The sequence below is a fragment of the Bubalus bubalis genome, chromosome 21 (assembly GCF_019923935.1).
Source record: "Bubalus bubalis isolate 160015118507 breed Murrah chromosome 21, NDDB_SH_1, whole genome shotgun sequence".
NCBI classification, from domain to species: domain Eukaryota; kingdom Metazoa; phylum Chordata; class Mammalia; order Artiodactyla; family Bovidae; genus Bubalus; species Bubalus bubalis.
The window spans coordinates 9,365,536-9,384,319 of NC_059177.1; positions in this window are offsets into that span (position 1 = coordinate 9,365,536).

Below are 18,784 nucleotides of genomic sequence, written 5' to 3' on the forward strand. Positions count from 1 at the left end.
ATCCAGGTACTGAATATCAGACTCTCGTTGACTATGATGGCTACGCCATTTCTTCTAAGGTATTCTTGCCCACAGTAGTAGATATAATGGTCATCTAAGTCAAATATACCTATTCCAGTCCATTTTAGTTTGCTGATTCCTAAACAAACTGTGGAAAATTCTTGAAGAGATGGGAATACCAGACCACCTGACCTGCCTCCTGAGAAATCTGTATGCAGGACAAGATGTAACAGTTAGAACTGGACATGGAACAGCAGACTGGTTCCAAATCATGAAAGGAATATGTCTAGGCTGTATATTGTCACTCTGCTTATTTAGCTTATATGCAGAGAACATCATGAGAAATGCCAGGCTGGATGAAGCACAAGCTAGAATGAAGATTTCTGAGAGAAATATCAATAACCTCAGATATGCCAATGACACCACCTTTATGGCAAAAAGTGAAGAAGAAGTAAAGAGCCTCTTGATGAAAGTGAAAGAGAAGAGTGAAAAAGTTGGCTTAAAGCTCAACATTCAGAAAACTAAGATCATGGCATCTGGTCCCATCACATCATGGCAAATAGATGGGGAAACAGTATCAGGCTTTATTATTTTTGGGGGGGGGGAGGAGGTGGTGCATCCAAAATCACTGCAGATGGTGACTGCTGCCATGAAATTAAAAGACGCTTGCTCCTTGGAAGAAAAGCTATGACCAACCTAGATAGCATAATAAAATGCAGAGACATTACTTCACCAACAAAGGTCCATCTAGTCAAAGCTATCGTTTTTCCAGTAGTCAGGTATGGATGTGAGAGTTGGACCATAAAGAAGCTGAGCACCAAAGAATTGATGATTTTGAACTGTGTTGTTGGAGAAGACTCTTGAGAGTCCCTTGGAATGCAGGGAGATCCAACCAGTCAATCCTTAAGGAAATCAGTCCCTGAATATTCATTGGAAGGACTGATATTGAAGCTGAAACTCCAAAACTTTGGCCACCTAATGCTAAGAATGACTCACTGGAAAAGATCTTGATGCTGAGAAAGATTGAGCACAGGAGGAGAAGGGGATGACAGAGGATAAGATGGTCGGACGGCATCACTGACTCAATGGACATGAGTTTGAGTAAGCTCTGGGAGTCAGTGATGGACAAGCAAGCATGGCGTGCTACAGTCCATGGGGTCATAAAGAGTCAGACACAACTGAGCAACTGAACTGAACTGAAAGGAGGAAAAATTGCAGTTATCTCCATAGACATAGAAAAGGTGTTTGGTTACCTTCAGCTTTCATTCCTAATAAAAACTCTTAATTTAAAAATAATTGTTACTATAGTAGTTTAACATGAAAACTGTGTATGCCAAGCTAAGGAGAGTCAACATTATGCTTGTGATCACAGAATGGAAATATTCTCATTAAATACAGAACATGACAAGTAACATTTTATCACCACTGATACTGAAAAGCTTCTAGAAATACTTGCCAATGCAATTGTACAAAGAAAACTTCAAGCCTTTGTTAGAATTTAAGCTCCATGGGGGTCACAATTTGCATCTAACTCAACATATATTTACTCAATTAATTATCACAGTATATAAATTGAAAAGAAAAACCCAGATCATCTGTATTTGCAAATTATTATGATCATTAATTCAAATATCCCTGAGAAGCAAGGTGATTAGATCTAAAAGCGGAATTAAATATGTTGACTAGTTACAAAGATATAAATAATTCACACAAACATTTAGAATATTAGGTCTACTTTAAGATTCTCTTAAGACAGATGACTAATGTTTGAATAAATGGTATACAAGGCCTGATCTGGAGCTAACAATAGTCATATTTAAAAGTAGCACTCAATGCTGAATTAATCAAATTTTGTCTTAATAATTAAGGCTAGTTATCAATTGAATATGAAAACTTAGTAAGAGTGTCCAGCAGTAAGGTATATCCTACCAGGTAATAAAATGTATTAAAAAGTTGCAGTTAAAAAGAATGTGTTAATATTTTAAGAATGTACTCTTGAAAACAAAAAAGAAATCACAAAAATAGACTCAAGTAAAAATGAAGATGTAAATGAGATTTGCATTCAATTCAAATGAAAGGAAATGGACTAATTAACAAACTGAGGTACAAAAGCTGGAGAACAATTAAAGCTAATTTACCTTACTTCTTGCTCCAAAATAAAATTTTATAAACAATGATTTATGAAAGTATGAAAATACTGAAAGAAAATAGAACACAGTGAGAAAGTGAAAGATGACCACATTGTTTTTCTAATATAAGACGATTAACAAAAGTCAACGATAAATGGTAAAGTGGGAAAGTAGTTTTCAACACATATGCCTTCAGAGGGTTAATTATAGCTTTGTATTTATAATAATCATACATATTCCTGGACATTAATAAAAAACAAAAACTCATCCAGGAAGACAAAAACGAGGAAAAGATGTGAAAAGACCCTTCACAGAAAGTAAGGTAAGTAAAGGAATTACTATAAATATAGAAAAATAACTTTAGTGTAGTCAAAAATAAACAAATGTATTTTGAAATAACAGTGAAAATCCACTTATTACAAACAGGTTGCCAAATACAGCATATTGATGAAGTGCTGCTGGCGGGTGTGAACCTTTCAAAACTAAGGTGTGAACCTCTCATCCAGTTTTGGTGAAGGAATAAATTTTGCTTGGAAATTAACATAGTCTATCAAAATTTTAAATGTTTGTTCCCTTTGACCCAAATTTTGCTTCCAGGAATCTCTCTTAGAGGACATGTTGTGTGTGAGTATTATTTAGGATGTTATTTAGGAGAAGTAGACTCTTAATTTAAACCATTCTAATGTAATGTTATCTTTTTTCCTGTTTTTAAAAGTTTTTAATTTTTGTAGTGTTTAGTTGATTTATAATGATTCAAGTATACTCAAAGTAATTTACTGTATTATACACATACACATGCATGCACACACATACATATACTTTCTCAGATTTTTTTATTATAGGTTATTACCAGATAGTAAGTATAGTTCCCTGTGCAGTGGGTCCTCATTGTTTCTTTGCTCTGTATATAGTAGTGCGTGACTGTTAATCCCAAATTTTATCTTTTATAACAATAGCATTTATTTAGATCTTGTTCCTTAACCAAACCAAGGCTTGCTCTTCGAAGCACATATTTCTTAAAGAGCCTTAAGCCGGTGCTGGGGTGGGATGAGGAGATAATGTGGCATTTTCCTACTGCCAATGACTTCAGAAAATTCACTCTTAGTGTTAAAAAATATCCTCCGTTAAACATCTAAGAGAAAAGGATTGCGCTAGACATTGTATATACATTGCTTCTTATTCTTCCTTTCACTCATCAATGTAGAGAGTCTTATTTGCATAATGAAGATTAGGAAATTTTCTTTTCAGGAATGGAAGAGAAGGTTTGGACCCCGAAGGGGATGAGAGATGACAGGATAACAAGATGGTATATTTTGTGTAAGAAGGGAGTGTAGAGGACTTGCATTCCCATAATAATGGATGTCTATTTCTTAGCCTGGAGAGAACTTACTATCACCTTATGCTAATCTTTAGGTCAATGCAATTAGTTTCACCCTGAGAAAAATTGCTGTCTTCAAATTTATATAACTTAACACTGGAAGCTAGAAGTCAGCAGAAGTTAAATTTAAATTTATAGAAGTATTCTCTTAATCGTCTAGCAGTGTCAGAAAGATAAGCCTAGAAGCTCTTTACATTGAAGCTAGATAGAAGAAAATTTTCTTGACCAACTTTGCTCAGTGCCCTGGAATATTTTTGTGAAGGAGATTGGTTAATTCCTATTTATGAAAGTCTGGATGCCAGTTAGGATTCTTGTAGCTACAAATATCTAAAAATCCAACAGACCTGGCTTAAAGAAATGGAAATTTTATAGCTTCATGTAATAAAAAATGGAGAAGTAAAAAGTCCAGGACCAGTTAATAGACTAGTCAATGACATCAAGCCCTCTGATCAACGTTCAGTGACCTGCTACTCAGGGTTGTAAGATGACTGCCAACTAGTAAGCATCATACCCTATAAAAGGAAGGGGAATCTTACATGTGTGTTTCTCCTTAACAGTGAAAATACCTTCCCAGAAGGCCTCATGACATTTTGTTTCATGTATCATTGATCAGGGTTGTATTTCACACTTATATCAAAATAATCACTGGCCAAGTGTCAGGAATCTTCACGGGTAGCTCAATTTAATCAACTTTCAGCAGATGAGTTGGGAGAGAAACCCACAAAAAAAACCCACATAAGACCAAGCCTGAAAAACCAGTGTCTGTAAAATTATTATTCAGTCACATTTCTTTTTTAATGCGAGAAAGCAAGAAATGACTCAGCAAAAATTTTCAAAATTAAGCTTTATGTTATCAACTCATAGCTAATACAAGTTTCTGTCCAAAATTACCAAAATCAATACATTTCTTTCTTATTTTGGCAATTGACTTTCCTAAATATATATCTCATAAGTAGCTTTTATAATTATTTAATTGGTCTTCTAATTCTGATTTCTATACCAGTGGAGCTAAGATTGCTAGGATGCTCCCAAAATTCAGTTCAGTTCAGTCACTCAGTCATATCTGACTCTTTGTGACCCCATGGACTGCATCACACCTCCCTGTCCATCACCAACTCCCAGAGTTACTCAAACCCATGTCTGTTGAGTCGGTGATGCCATCCAGCCATCTCATCCTCTGTCATCCCCTTCTCCTCCCGCCTTCAATCTTTCTCAGCATCAGGGTCTTTTCCAATGAGTCAGTTCTTTGCATCAGGTGGCCAAAGTATTGGAGTTTCAGCTTCAACATCAGTCCTTCCAGTAAATACTCAAGGACTGGTTTCCTTTAGGAATGACTGGTTAGATCTCCTTGCATTCCAAGGGACTCTCAAGAGTCTTCTCCAACACCACATTTCAAAAGCATCAATTCTTTGGTGCTCAGCTTTCTCAACTCTCACATCCATACATGACTAATGGAAAAACCATAGCCTTGACTAGACGGACCTTTGTGGGCAAAGTAATGTCTCTGCTTTTGAATATGCTGTCTAGGTTGGTCATAACTTTCTTCCAAGGAGTAAAAGTCTTTTAATTTCATTGCTGAAGTCACCATCCGCAGTGATTTTGGAGCCCCAAAAAATAGTCACCCACTGTTTCCACTGTTTCCCTATCTATTTGCCATGAAGTGATGGGACCAGATGCCATGATCTTAGTTTTCTGAATGTTGAGCTTTAAGCCAACTTTTTCACTCTCCTCTTTCACTTTCATCAAGAGGCCTTTTAGTTCGTCATCCCTTTCTGACATAAGGGTGGTGTCATCTGCATCTGAAGTTACTGATATTTCTCCCAGCAATCTTGATTCCAGCTTGTGCTTCTTCCAGCCCAGCGTTTCTCCTGATGTACTCTGCATATAAGTCAAATAAGCAGGGTGACAATATACAGCCTTGACATACTTCTTTTCCTGTTTGGAACCCGTCTGTTGTTCCATGTCCAGTTCTAACTGTTGCTTCCTGACCTGCATACAGATTTCTAGAGGCAGATCAGGTGGTCTTGTATTCCCATCTCTTTCAGAATTTTCCACAGTTTGTGGTGGTCTACACAGTGAAAGGCTTTGGCATAGTCAATAAAGCAGAAATAGATGTTTTTCTGGAACTCTCTTGCTTTTTCCATGATCCAGTGGATGTTGGCAATTTGATCTCTGGTTCCTCTGCCTTTTCTAAATCCACTTGAACATCTGGAAGTTGATGGTTCACATATTGTTGAAGCCTGGCTTGGAGAATTTTGAGTATTACTTTGCTAGCACGTGAGATGAGTGCAATTGTGTGGTGGTTTGAGCATTGCTTTTCTTTGGGTTTGGAATGAAAACTGACCTTTTCCAGTCCTGTGGCCACTGCTGCATTTTCCAAATTTGCTGGCATATTGAGTGCAGCACTTTAACAGCTTTACCTTTTAGGATTTGAAATAGCTCAATGGGAATTCCATCACCTCCACTAGCTTTGGCTAGTGATATTTTGTCCCAAAATTAGCCATGGCTAAATACAAAAGTTACTTTCATTATTGAGATGACACCACATCCTCTCTCACTTAAGTAATTAATAAAATAATATTCATCAGGCTTTTTGTTCATTCCTTTTTCAAGTGAAGTTTTAAATTCAGGTGTTCTACAGTCTTCAGTTAATTTCAAAACCTCAGGACTGAAGCAGGCTAGTCATTGGAGGCAGAAAAAAAAATGGATTTATTTTATTTCTACTGATTGAAATATATTGGTTTTTAGATTAAATGTCTTTTGGTTCCAAATTATGTACATTGTGCAGCCTCTGTATGTATTTTCCAAGTGATTTAAATGAATTTGAATCAGCTCGTTAGGTTCCAGACTGGTACTGAACATAATGACTCATTGCTAAATTAATATTGTCTACCCTGAACTACCCTGTCTAAATCACTTTAATCACTGGGAAGATTCATACTCTTCAAAAGGACAGCCACATTCAAATGAATTCTGCAACAGTTCATTAGGTAATGATGTCATTTATGTTCCCTGGGTCAGCAAATGTGTTTCTGCTTGGCTTCAAAGATGGACTGACTGTGAGCAGATAAACAGGTACTTTGTATGCATTTGACATTCATACATGCACAGAAGGGAGGCATAATGCTGGCATGAAATGTTTCAATTTGGGACATTGCTATGTCTCAGATTCAGCCTCATTTTTTTCTTTTCTTTTCTTAGCTTAGCAGCTTTATTGGACACATGTTCCTGTCTTTCAGAAGCAGTTAACGTGTCAGATGCTTTGTCACATGTCACTGACACCAGAGCGTTAAAAAGAAGGTTCTAAGAAGAGTCTAGCTTGAGCACAATACAAAGCATGCCATTAGAAAGAACATCATATTTGATTTCCTAATGAAAACTACTTCAGGAAGACCCTGGAAGCCATAGACACAGTCCATGATCACAGTCTCATGGAATAGCAGCAAATAATCTCAGACTTCCCTGTCCCCCTGGCACTTAAAATTAACAACAATAACAACAAAAATGACGCACTGGGAGTTGAGTGTGCTTAGCATCTTATCACACTGACTGAGTGTTCTCTGAAGTCCAATTGTTGAGTGGTTCCTGAATCTGTAACCAAGAATGAAGGGCAGGCCCATTCCACATAAATCACTAGGGGAAGAGTCCTTATCCTCTCCTGGGAGGGTCTCCTTCCAGTGAGACCTAGGGGACTAGTGACTCTCCTTAGTTCACAGGTGCTGGAAATAAGACAAGAACTTGAATATGGCCCTAATAGTGGATTCACTAATTTACTAATCTGTTGAATCATTCAGAAGCATGTAACCTGTAAAATAGCTACCTGGTAACTACTTTAATCTTTACAACAATTCAGTGTAGTATCTTTGATCCTGTTTTACAGATAAAGGAATTTAGAGATTCCTAAATTAGACAACCAACCTAATACCTTAGAGTAAGTAAAGAACAGAAAATGGGATTCCAACCTAGGTCCATCTGGTATTTGTTCTTATTTATCTATTTTTCACTAGTTCCCTTATTGCCAACAGGTAGAATGGAAGATGCAAATGGAACAGAATTTGTATTCAACAGAGTTATCCCAATATTACAGTGTGTCTATTGCTATGTAAGAAATTATTCTGAAATACAAGGGCATAAAACATCTACATCATTATGTTTGCTTATTATGAGGGACAACAATTTAGATAAGACACAACTGGGACAAGTTGATACCTGCTCCATGATTTCTGGGATCTCAAAGCTTGGCGCCTCAAAGCCTTAAGTGGCTTAATGGCTAAGAATAAGAATCCTTTTGGAATTCATTACATGTTTGACGATTGATGCTGGCAGTCTGCTGGGAGCTCAGTTAGAAATTTCAGCTATGATACCTACATGTTTGCCTTTCGATGTGACCTAGGGTTCTTTGAAGCATGGTAGCTGTGTTCCATGAGTGACCACTCCCAGAGAGCCAAGAAGAAGCTGAATCGACATTTTATGACCAAACCTAGGAAGCCAACCACTTTCACTTCTGTTTGGGTCACAAGCCTGCTTAAGTTCAAAAGGAGGGAACATGTCTCAATGGACGGAGGGTCAGAGTTGCACTGAAGAGCATGTGGGAGGGGAACTATGGTTATGGTCATCCTCAGTAATGGAAATCTGCTACACTCTCCAGCTGAATAAAATCCTGGAAAGAAGCTACTAGACTGAGAGCATAGGCCTGTGAACAAGTGCTACAGATATCTCCATAGCCTTACTGATGCGAAGCTCCAGGCAAAACTCTAGAATGGAATTTTAAGCAGTACTTTTAAAATGCTGTGCAGGTGACCCAGTAACTATTTTTCATGTGGTCCTTTTGCTTTATTCTGTACACTCTTGTGCGCAAAGTAGCTACCAAGTAATTCTAGCTTTTCTTGGGCAGAAATCCTATCTTATCCACATTTCTTTATATTAAATAGAAAAAGTGGTTTGAGGAAAGACACACAAGACAAGGTTGCAAAGGAAAAGCTCACAGGAATGTCAATGCCAGTGCTGTCTCAGCAAATACAGGGTATTAAAAACCAAAAGAAATGGATTCTACTAAGAACTTATTTCATGATAACTTTTTATTAATTTTTACATGACTCACAATTAGATTAAGATCTGAAATGCAGATATATTTCTATAGTGTGACTTTAATTGCAGCTAATGCATTTTCTCCTCTTCTAGGGGGTGATTAAAATAGAGAAGTCTCTTTTCAACCTACCGCAACTCCAAAGTCATCCAGGCTGTTTATTTTTTTCACTCTTCCACCTGAAACAAGAGTGACAAAATGTAAAAACATCTGCAGGAACCCAAAGGGTGATGGTAGTAAGTAAAGTAGCTTACTACTTTAGGATCATTCTTTACATGAGGAGCCTGCTCAGTTCAGTTCAGTTCAGTTTAGTTGCTCAGTCATGTCCGACTCTTTGCAACCCCATGAATCGCAGCACGCCAGGCCTCCCTCTCCATCACCAACTCCCGGAGTTCACTCAAACTCACGTCTATCGAGTCGGTGATGCCATCCAGCCATCTCATCCTCTGTCATCCCCTTTTCCTCCTGCCCCCAGTCCGTCCCAGCATCAGGGTCTTTTCCAATGAGTCAACTCTGCATGAGGTGGCCAAAGTACTGAAGTTTCAGCTTTAGCATCCTTCCTTCCAAAGAACACCCAGGGCTGATCTCCTTCAGAATGGACTGGTTGGATCTCCTTGCAGTCCGAGGGACTCTCAAGAGTCTTCTCCAACACCACAGTTCAAAAGCATCAATTCTTCAGCACTCAGCTTTCTTCACAGTCCAACTCTTTTATGCTTACTGGTATATTAGAAGTTTTAAAGCAGCTGGAAATTTAAAAAAAAAAAATTGGAGAATAGTTGCTTTACAATATTGTCATTTTCTGCTGTACAGAAAAGTGTATCAGCCGTATGTATACATATACATATATCCTTTCTTTTTTGGATTTCCTTCCCATTTAGGTCACCACGAAGCATTGAGTAGAGTTCCCTGAGCTATACAGTAGTTTCTCTTTAGTTGTCTATTTTATGCATAGACATGTAAATATGTCAGTCTCAGTCTCCCAATTCATTCTACCACCTCCTCCCTGCTTGGAGTTTATACTTTTTTTCTCTACATCTGCATATCTATTTCTGCTTTGCAAATAGGTTCATCTACACAATTTTTGTATATTCCATATATATATGCCTTAATATCTGATAGTTGTTTTTCTTTCTGACTTACTTCACTCTGTATGACAGTCCCTAGGTCCATTCACATCTCTGCAAATAGCATAATTTTGTTCTGTTTTATGGCTTAGTAATAATCCATTGTATAAATATACCACATCTTCTTTATCCATTCCTCTGTTGCTGGACATTTAGGTTGCTTTGGACATATAGACTTTTAAGTAAAAATAATACTAATTTAAAAATTTGATGGCAAATTCATTTTCTATAGATCCTCTAGCAGGGGCATGTTTTCTTTCCTATCTGTTGTCTGAGAGTATAGTACTTTGAATAAGGCTCTATTTCCTTTTATTTTCTCCTCTTTGAGCAATGATCACCTCATTGCATTTGAAAGCTAATATATGTAAGTCAGTGTCCTAATTATGATATGTCTTAAGGGTGGGACTGAGTGTACCTTATTCAGTCTTGTATCACTCTCAACCAACATAAAGTCTGGCACAACATGTTCCTAATAAAGGCTGAAAAAATATATTAGAATGTGTTTCAAAGTTAGATGACTTGTACAACTTAATCTAATTCCTGAAGATCAAGGAATTGGCCCGAAATAGGCAGGGATAGCAAATTATGTGAATAAATCCTTACTTCTTCATAGTTTCTGATGGAAACATAACATATAGCCAACTGGTTTGGTTGAGTTAAAGTAAATTTGGTATACTAATTTTTAATTAAAAAATATAATGTATAAAATCATGGTTCTGGTTTAGTCACTAAGACATGTCCAACTGTGATCCCATGGACTGTAGCCCACCAGGCTCCTCCTCCTTTTTTTGAGATTTCAAAAAAAACTTATATATGCCATACATCAGGGTCCTCCTTCTTCCTCCCTACTCCCCACCCCTCTTTCAATGACCACTGTTATTTACATTTAAATGTGTTCCTTTCCACTTCCTTTTCTCTATGATTATGTACATGCATGCCTGTATCACTTTTATAAAATATCTAAATGAATCATTCTAAACTGTTCTGAAATCAGTTTTAATCTTTTCAAAGAACTAGCTTTTAGTTTTGTTGATCTTTTCTATTTTTTAGTCTCTATTTCATTTATTTCTGCTGTGATATTTATGATTTCTTTCCTTCTATTATCTCTGGGTTGTTTGTTCTTTCTCTGATTGCTTTAGGTATAACATTAGATTATTTGAGATTTTTCTTTTTTCTTAAGGAAAGCTTGCATTGCTATACAATTCCCTCTTAGAAATGGTTTTGTTGAATCATAGGTTTTGGATCATTGTGTTTTCATTTTCATTTGTCTCTAGTTATTTTTTTATTCCCTCTTTGATTTCTTCAGTGACACATTGGTTTTTTAGCCTCCCACATGTCTGTGTTTTTTGCAGTATTTTTCTTGTGGTTTATTCTAATCTCATAGTGTTGTGATGCTTGATATGTTTTCAGTTTTCTTAAATTTACTCAGGCTTGCTTTGTGGCCCAGCGTGTGATCTATCCTGGAAAATGTTCCATGTGAAAATCAGCTTTTAAAAGTTTCTAATTTTTTTAATTATTCTATTGATGTGCACTTGATTTTCAGTGTTGTGTTAATTTATACTCTACAGCAAAGTGATTCAGTTGTATACATACATTAAGTTTTGTGTTCTTCTCCATTATGGTATAGTAGGAGTTTTTTATCCATTTTATATATAATAGTTTGTACTTTTAAGTAGAAAATCATTGAATTGATAAATATTGAATTATTTTTCCTTTTTAGTATGTATTTATTGTCTTTTGAGGTTGTGTGGTATCTCATATTGCCATATATTTAAAAAGCCATTTCCATATTAATAAATTGTTCCAAGTATTACTCTTAGAAATAAACCTGCAATAACAAACCTTACAAATGCTATTTAGGCACACATGAACATGTTGATGAGATATGTTTCTAAACATATGTTATTGATTTAAAGGAAAAAAATCCCTTAAAATATTGAATTCACTAAATATTAGATTTCAGTTGCCAGTGTTAATGAGCATCCCTTTTAAAAGCTTAACAAATTCAGTATTTTTCTTAAATAGATGAGAATATCTACTTCCTCACATTCTTGACAATGCAGACATTATCATTACTTATTTTTTTTTCCAATTTAATGACTAAGAGCTGATAATTTATTATCAATTTATGTTTCTCTGAATGCTAGTGGTTGATCTTTATTTCTCTGTGTGCATTGGCTGTTCATATTTGCTGAACTATATACAGTCTCTTTTATTGATTTGTATTAGCTTTTGGTATATTGTACATATTAATCCATTAATTTTAAATATATTTAAAATGGTTCTTCCTGCCTATACATTGGCTTTAAGTTAATTTCCTTCTTTGTAGGTTAAGGATGAGAAAACTAATGTTCATCTATATCTTAACATTTACTAATCCAAGCTACTTCATCTCTCTGTGTCTTAATTTCCTCATGTTAAAAATGTAACACTTGGGCCTTTTGAATATTGAGCAAATATGCTGTTAACACCAATAAATCAGGCGGCACTATGCCTGGCACACATTAGACAGTAAATCAATATTAACCATTATAATTTCTATGGAGAACCATAACTAATATTCATTAGTAACCCTGGTTGTCATATTTTATCACTTTTGGGTTGGTATTCATCAGTGATCGTGGCTTATACTTGTGTTCTATACTGAATTTTATGAATTCTGTTTACCACATAGACTCAGCTGAGTAATACAGCATATTTTATCTGTATTTTTGTTCTCTTCAAGAATGGAGGAGACAGGGGTTGATTTTTGAAGGTGACTCAGTTGGCCCCAGAGGTCCCTGATTCTGTTGTATATTTTTAAAATTTATTTATTTTTAATCGAAGGATAATTGTTTTACAGTATTGTGTTGACTTCTACCAAACATCAACATTAATCAGCCATAGGTTTACCCATGTCCCCTCCCACTTGAACACATTGTCTATTTAAGAAACAGTCCATAACTGGATATGCAAATCCATAGCTCCAACCCAAATTTTCCAGTCAGCGCTGGTGGCAAAAGTGCATGAGTCTGAGAGATAATGCGAGGGTGTTAAAGCCATCATACTTTCCTTTCATTCTTCAACATAAAATGTTTTTTCTCCCAAGTGAGTAGACCATAACTTGTCCAATATAAAGGCTTTTGATGATGTCAAAACTCATTGTCAAAGTCCCACATTTTTGATTCTTATCATTTGTCATTTACTTACCACCATACAAACTGCCTGGGATGGAAAATACAGATGTACAGCATTATTTGGACATACAATAAAAAAAGTCTCAGGTCTAGCCATTAAAGTCAGTTTCCCGGTTCATCTTATTTTGATGAAAACACTGCAAATGAGGTTGATATATTTCTATGTCAACTGAATAGAAGGAGGACTCAAAGACAACATTGACAAAATATTTAAGCCAGGTAAAAGTAAAATCATTGACTAGAAGCCCCTATTAAAAAGGGGGAATATGGAAGTAAATGCTGGTCAACTAGTAATTCTTGATTAATGACATCTACGGAATTGGAGGAAGCAAGAGGTAGAAGTAAGGGAAGGTAGAGTAAAAGACAGTGAAGGAGACAATATTTGGAAAATCATGATAAAAGGAAGAAAGATAGAAATGAAAAGGATAAAGAAATTTCAGATAATGAGGACAAATGAGAAAACTCAAATTATTTCAAGGCTTTTTCCTTTCACTTTTTCTCCAGTCATTCATACAAATAGCATATTTTCCTTTTGTTTCTTATTTCTCCTTTATTTAATTACATCACTCCTTGAAGTCTTCCTTCTTTCTGATTAATGCCATTGTTCAAAACATGTTTTAAAGGGAAAGATCTTAAACTGAATTTAGTGAGAAAATAATGCAAATTTATCTTCTAAGTTTATGCCTGACCTTTTTATGTCTCAAAACAAAAACTCCATATAAGACAGCAGTGTACCATAATTTTCTGTTGTTTAAAAATAGGAAAATATCACATTATTCCTTTCTCTTTGCCAGAAGCTTTAGGATCCTTGACTATTAGGTGCTAGGATATACAATCAAACTTTTTATTATTTCTCTTTATATACAAGTCTCATAGAATTGACATTGTTTTTATTTGAATGTGGACAGTAGTACTTACCAATGTGGTTGTCCATTTTCCACTCTTTAAAAGAAAACAAAAAATGAGACTTGGATTACACCATTTAAGTGAGTTAAATTAGCATGTTGAGAGGGTAGCTTCTTCTTAAGAATGTTTAGTTATGATATCTATCAGAGAACTTTATGTTCTATATATTAAAAATGAAGGCATAATTCCATATCCTGGCTAGGCACTCAAAAAATTATGATGGAGTTATCTCCCATTGAAATAGTAATTTTTAATCATCACTCAATAAAATTTAATTTTATATTTGTATTAATTTATGAGATTAATGTATATTTCCTCTCAATTATAAAAATGATAATCTAAAATATAAATAATAAAAATGTAAAAATTTATATTTAAAATTTTTGAAAGTTCAAATCATATTGAATTGGAAAAAAAAAAAAAATAAGTTTCGTCTGTGTGGAAGCATGTCACTTCCAGGTAAACAATAGTTGATTTTGGAAGTTTCATCCAGCTGATGAAAGGAACTAAAAAACCTGGATTCAGTACTCAAATTGAAAGTCACCAAGAACCCTCAGAAAAATAAGGGCTAATGGAATAAAATTCCAGAGGGGAGAGACCATTCAGAAGTAAACTGGAAACCTTTGCAATTTTCGCTCTGGTAGCATTCACTAATTTTTAAATGCAAGTTGGAGACTGAGAACACTCGCTCTTGCTCAACAGAAGAATCTTCTTAGGGAAAGAGAAAATAACACATCTTTCACCACTTACATAGAGCTAAAGGGAGAAAGAGGAAGAATGGGAGACTTCCTATACTCTTGTATACTCATGAAATTTCTGATTCCTGAAACTGGGTAGAAGACTATATAAATAGACCTAAATATTCTGAAAATTCTGAAAGGCAAACCAGTGTTCTTGTGTTTATGTGAAAAAAAAAAAAAAAAATCTTCAGTGGGGAGTGGGCCAGGGAAAATCCAGGCTTGTCTCTGGCAGAGAAGCTCATGCCTTAGAAAGAGACAACCAGTGATACCTTTACCAACAAGGTAGCCTAATTTGGATTGAGGCCATCAGCCCCACATTCTCTCTGCCTGAGTGAGAATAGGATTAAACCTTCCTGGTAGAGTATGACATAATCTGGAGTCTCTGTGGTTCTTTTTATGCAATCAAAGCAATGAACTTGAAAGCTATCAAGACTGTATGACTGATGATCAGAAATTGAAGAAACAGAAGATAGAACAAGATTCATGGATATAGGAATTAGCAGAAGAGATTTTAAATAACTGTGATAAATATGTTCATGTAGCAAAAATATGGGAGGAAGAGATGAAAGGATTAAAAATTTAACCCCCAAATTAGAACCTATATAAAACACATAAAATGGACTTTTTGAAGTAAAAGAAAAAATACATATATAATATATATCTTAAATTAATAACTTCAATGAATGGGTTTAACAGTAGACTGAATACAGCATGATTAGTGAATATAAAAACAGATAAATGAGGAGTTCCCTGGCCATCCAGTGGTTACGATTTTCTGCTTTCACTGTTCTGGCCTGAATTTAATCCTTGATCAAGAATCTGAGATCCAACATCAGATAAGATACCCAGATCATGTAGGCTGGGACTGTTCTGAGTTTAAAACAAACAAACAAAAAACCAGATAAATGAAAAATACATCATTGATACACAGAGAAAAAGTTTACTATTTGCATGAATGGAGTCTCAGAGGAAGAGAAGACTGAGTATGTGGCAGTAAAAACAGTTGAATGTACACCCATGGCTGAGTCACGTGAATGTATGGCAAAAACCACTACAACATTGTAAAGTAATTAGCCCCAATTAAAATAAATAAATTTACAAAAAAAAAAAAAGTTGAAGAAATAATGGCTGAAAATTTTCCACAGTTGATGAACAACATCAATCCAGCCTGCAAAAGTCTACTGAACCCCAAGCAGGACCTATTCAAGTCGCATTTCAGGACGCCTTAATCTGCAGGAAATCTTAATTAATAGCAGCAGCATAAGAAAAATACATTATTTTTGAAGAAGCAGCAAGACTGAAGCTTACTTTTAAAATAATGAAAGCCCGAAATTGATGGAATGGCATTTTTAAAGTGCTAAAAGAATATGACTAGAATTCTGTATCCAGTGGAAAAAGGCTTTTATAAATGAAATTGAAATTTAAAAAAAAATGTTTTTCAAGAAAGAAAAACTGTTTATGTTATGTAATGAATCTATTAGAAAGGAGTCTGAGCAATGTTGATGCACCCGTCTCAGGAAATTAAAGAAACACAGTAATTCAAATCTCAAAAATATGTAGACTGTGTGTGAAAACATTAATTAAATCTATAAATACTTGCAACACTGATCAATGAAAGAATGAAAAATCAAGTTGCCTATAGTAGAAATGCAAAGAGTAGTCATCACTGTGAGCATTCAGACCTCAAAAAGTATTGACATTATTAACCACTTAATGGAGTTTGGGGGGGAGATAAATAGCACATTGAAAATCTTAATAATTTCATATCTGTTGAAGAACTTGAATCTGTTATTAGAAACAGTCCAAGACAGAAAACCCTAGACCCACATGGCCTCACCTAGAGTTCACTTGAATATTCAAGAAGGAAATAATACCAGTATTAAACTAACTTATCCAGAGAGTATCAAAAAAGAGGGAACACCTCCCAAATCTTTTCTAAGACCCAGGGAAACCCAGCACCAAAACTTCACAAGGACGTTAAAGGAATGGAAAATTACGGACTAATTTCTTTCAGTCCTATAAATGCAGCAATCCTAAATCCAATCCTAGAAAATCAGATCCAGAAACATATAAATAGGATAATATATCACGAAGCGTGTGGTTTATTCCAGGCATATAAGGTCGATTTAACATTTGGAAAAATGCATACATATGTTCACCAAAAGACAGGCCCATGAATATTCATAGCAGCAGCATTCATCAAGCCAACCTGGAAACTACCCAAAGGCCTATCAACAGTTGAATGAATAAATAAATCCTGGGATATTCACACAATGCAATACTACAGCAATGAGAATGAACAAAATATAGCCACTCTCAAATATAGTGTTGAGGGAAACAAGCCAGAAAGAGAAAAGTACCTATTTAAGCTGCAATTTGCATAGAGTACAAAAAATAGGCAAAGTCATCCCTGATGTTAAAAGTCTAGATAATGCCTCCCCTGGGGTGGAAGAAAGATCAGGATTGGGAAGAAGCCTTGTGGGGTGGGGGGTAGCATCTGTGTGTGTGGTACATTGTGTGTTGCATTTGTAAAAATGCTTGAAGCTTGTTTACACTTATACTATGTTCACTTTAATGTATGTATAGACAGTTTATTACTAGATGAAGGAGTAAATAGGTTCTACATGGGAAAGATGTCTCACTTCAGCACTGAATGTCTAAAAACAAAGCACTAGTCCCTTCTGCCACCCCCCTGCTCCACGCATCATGTTTGTTATTCTAGTGGCAATACTCAAGAAAAAAATAGGTGTGGGATGAGACCAGTATTTGAAGTATTGGGCTCTGTTTATGATTCATTTACTTGATCAAGAACTGCCTTTGCTTTTCACAAATGATTATAGGTTTACATTTTCAGCAGGTAGAATCATTCACAACAGGATGTGATAGAAGATATCCATTGATCAAAAGTAAGAGAAGATATGGCTGTGGGAAAAAAAAAAAAAAATCTCCTCTAACAAGTCCATTAGAGAAGTAGTTTAACTTTGAACAGCATCATTTACAGAATCAATCTTATAATTTTCTCTCTTGGCAGATTTTCAAAGTTTTCAAAATATAGCTAGTTGTGTAATTTAAGTCCCACAGCTGTGGTGCTGAGTTAATTTTCTAATTTCTTCAGAAGAAAGTCAATCTGCATAATCAGTTTCTGAAACAATGGTGGATATTTCCCTGTAAAATATCTGCTTAAAGGGAAGTATTCTTTGATCTGTGTCTTATAAGGGAGAAAGATAATGAAATTGAATACAGTTCATTCAGAGGGACACATATTTAAGAGCATATAAAGTGTGCTGAATCCAAGCACTGGAAATGTGGTAGTATTTTATTAACATATTAACATGGGCTACTAATTTGTATATAAATCAATTAAAGCACAGGATAATAATTGAAACCAATTAAGTACAGAATATATAGACAGAGAAGCAAGAATTTAAGTTCATAGTATAGGATCCAATCAGGAAATATATTCATATACATTCTTCAAAAAGAAAAATTAAAAGCAGCCAACCTAGAAGAAACAACATTTTGAAAACTATTGTGTTCTCATGAAAATGTGAAAAGAATGTATTTATTGGCCAGTGAAGCAGATAGGAATACATTGTCAAAGCACTTTGACTTTATTTACTTCTTTATTATTTATTTAACATTTAGGCTGCTTGGGATCTTTTACTTGCACCACACGGGACCTAGTTCTTTGATCAGGAATTGAACCCGGGCTCCCTGCATTGGGAGTGTGGAATCTTAGCCACTGGACCACCAGGGAAGTCTCTAGAACACTTTGACTTTCTTTAATGTGTCATCTGTATCAACAGATTCTCAAGCACTGGCGCAGCGTTGCTTAGATCCATTATACCTTTCCATGCAATGACTCAGGCAATAGGTCTGAGTTGGGGAGGAGGTAGTCAGGAGTAGCGGCAGTGAATAAAGAGAGGATACCCACAGTGCAGTGTCCATGGGGTCGCAAAGAGCTGGACACAACTGAGCGACTGAACTGAACTGAACGCTGTAGAGTAATATATTAGGCGAAATCTAGATGCCAAGTTCTCAGTCATATTTGTGTGTGTGTGTTTGTTTGTTGTTTCCATTTGCTTTACTGGTTGACAAAGTATGGAGTCCTAGTTTCAGATCTGGGAGTAAACATATCTGGAAATCCTTCCAGTATAGCTGTAATATTCTGTATTTAAAAATCTTTCCAATCATCAGTGTTTCTGATGTGCTGTGTAAACATTCACGTGAGACTCCTGGGCAGTG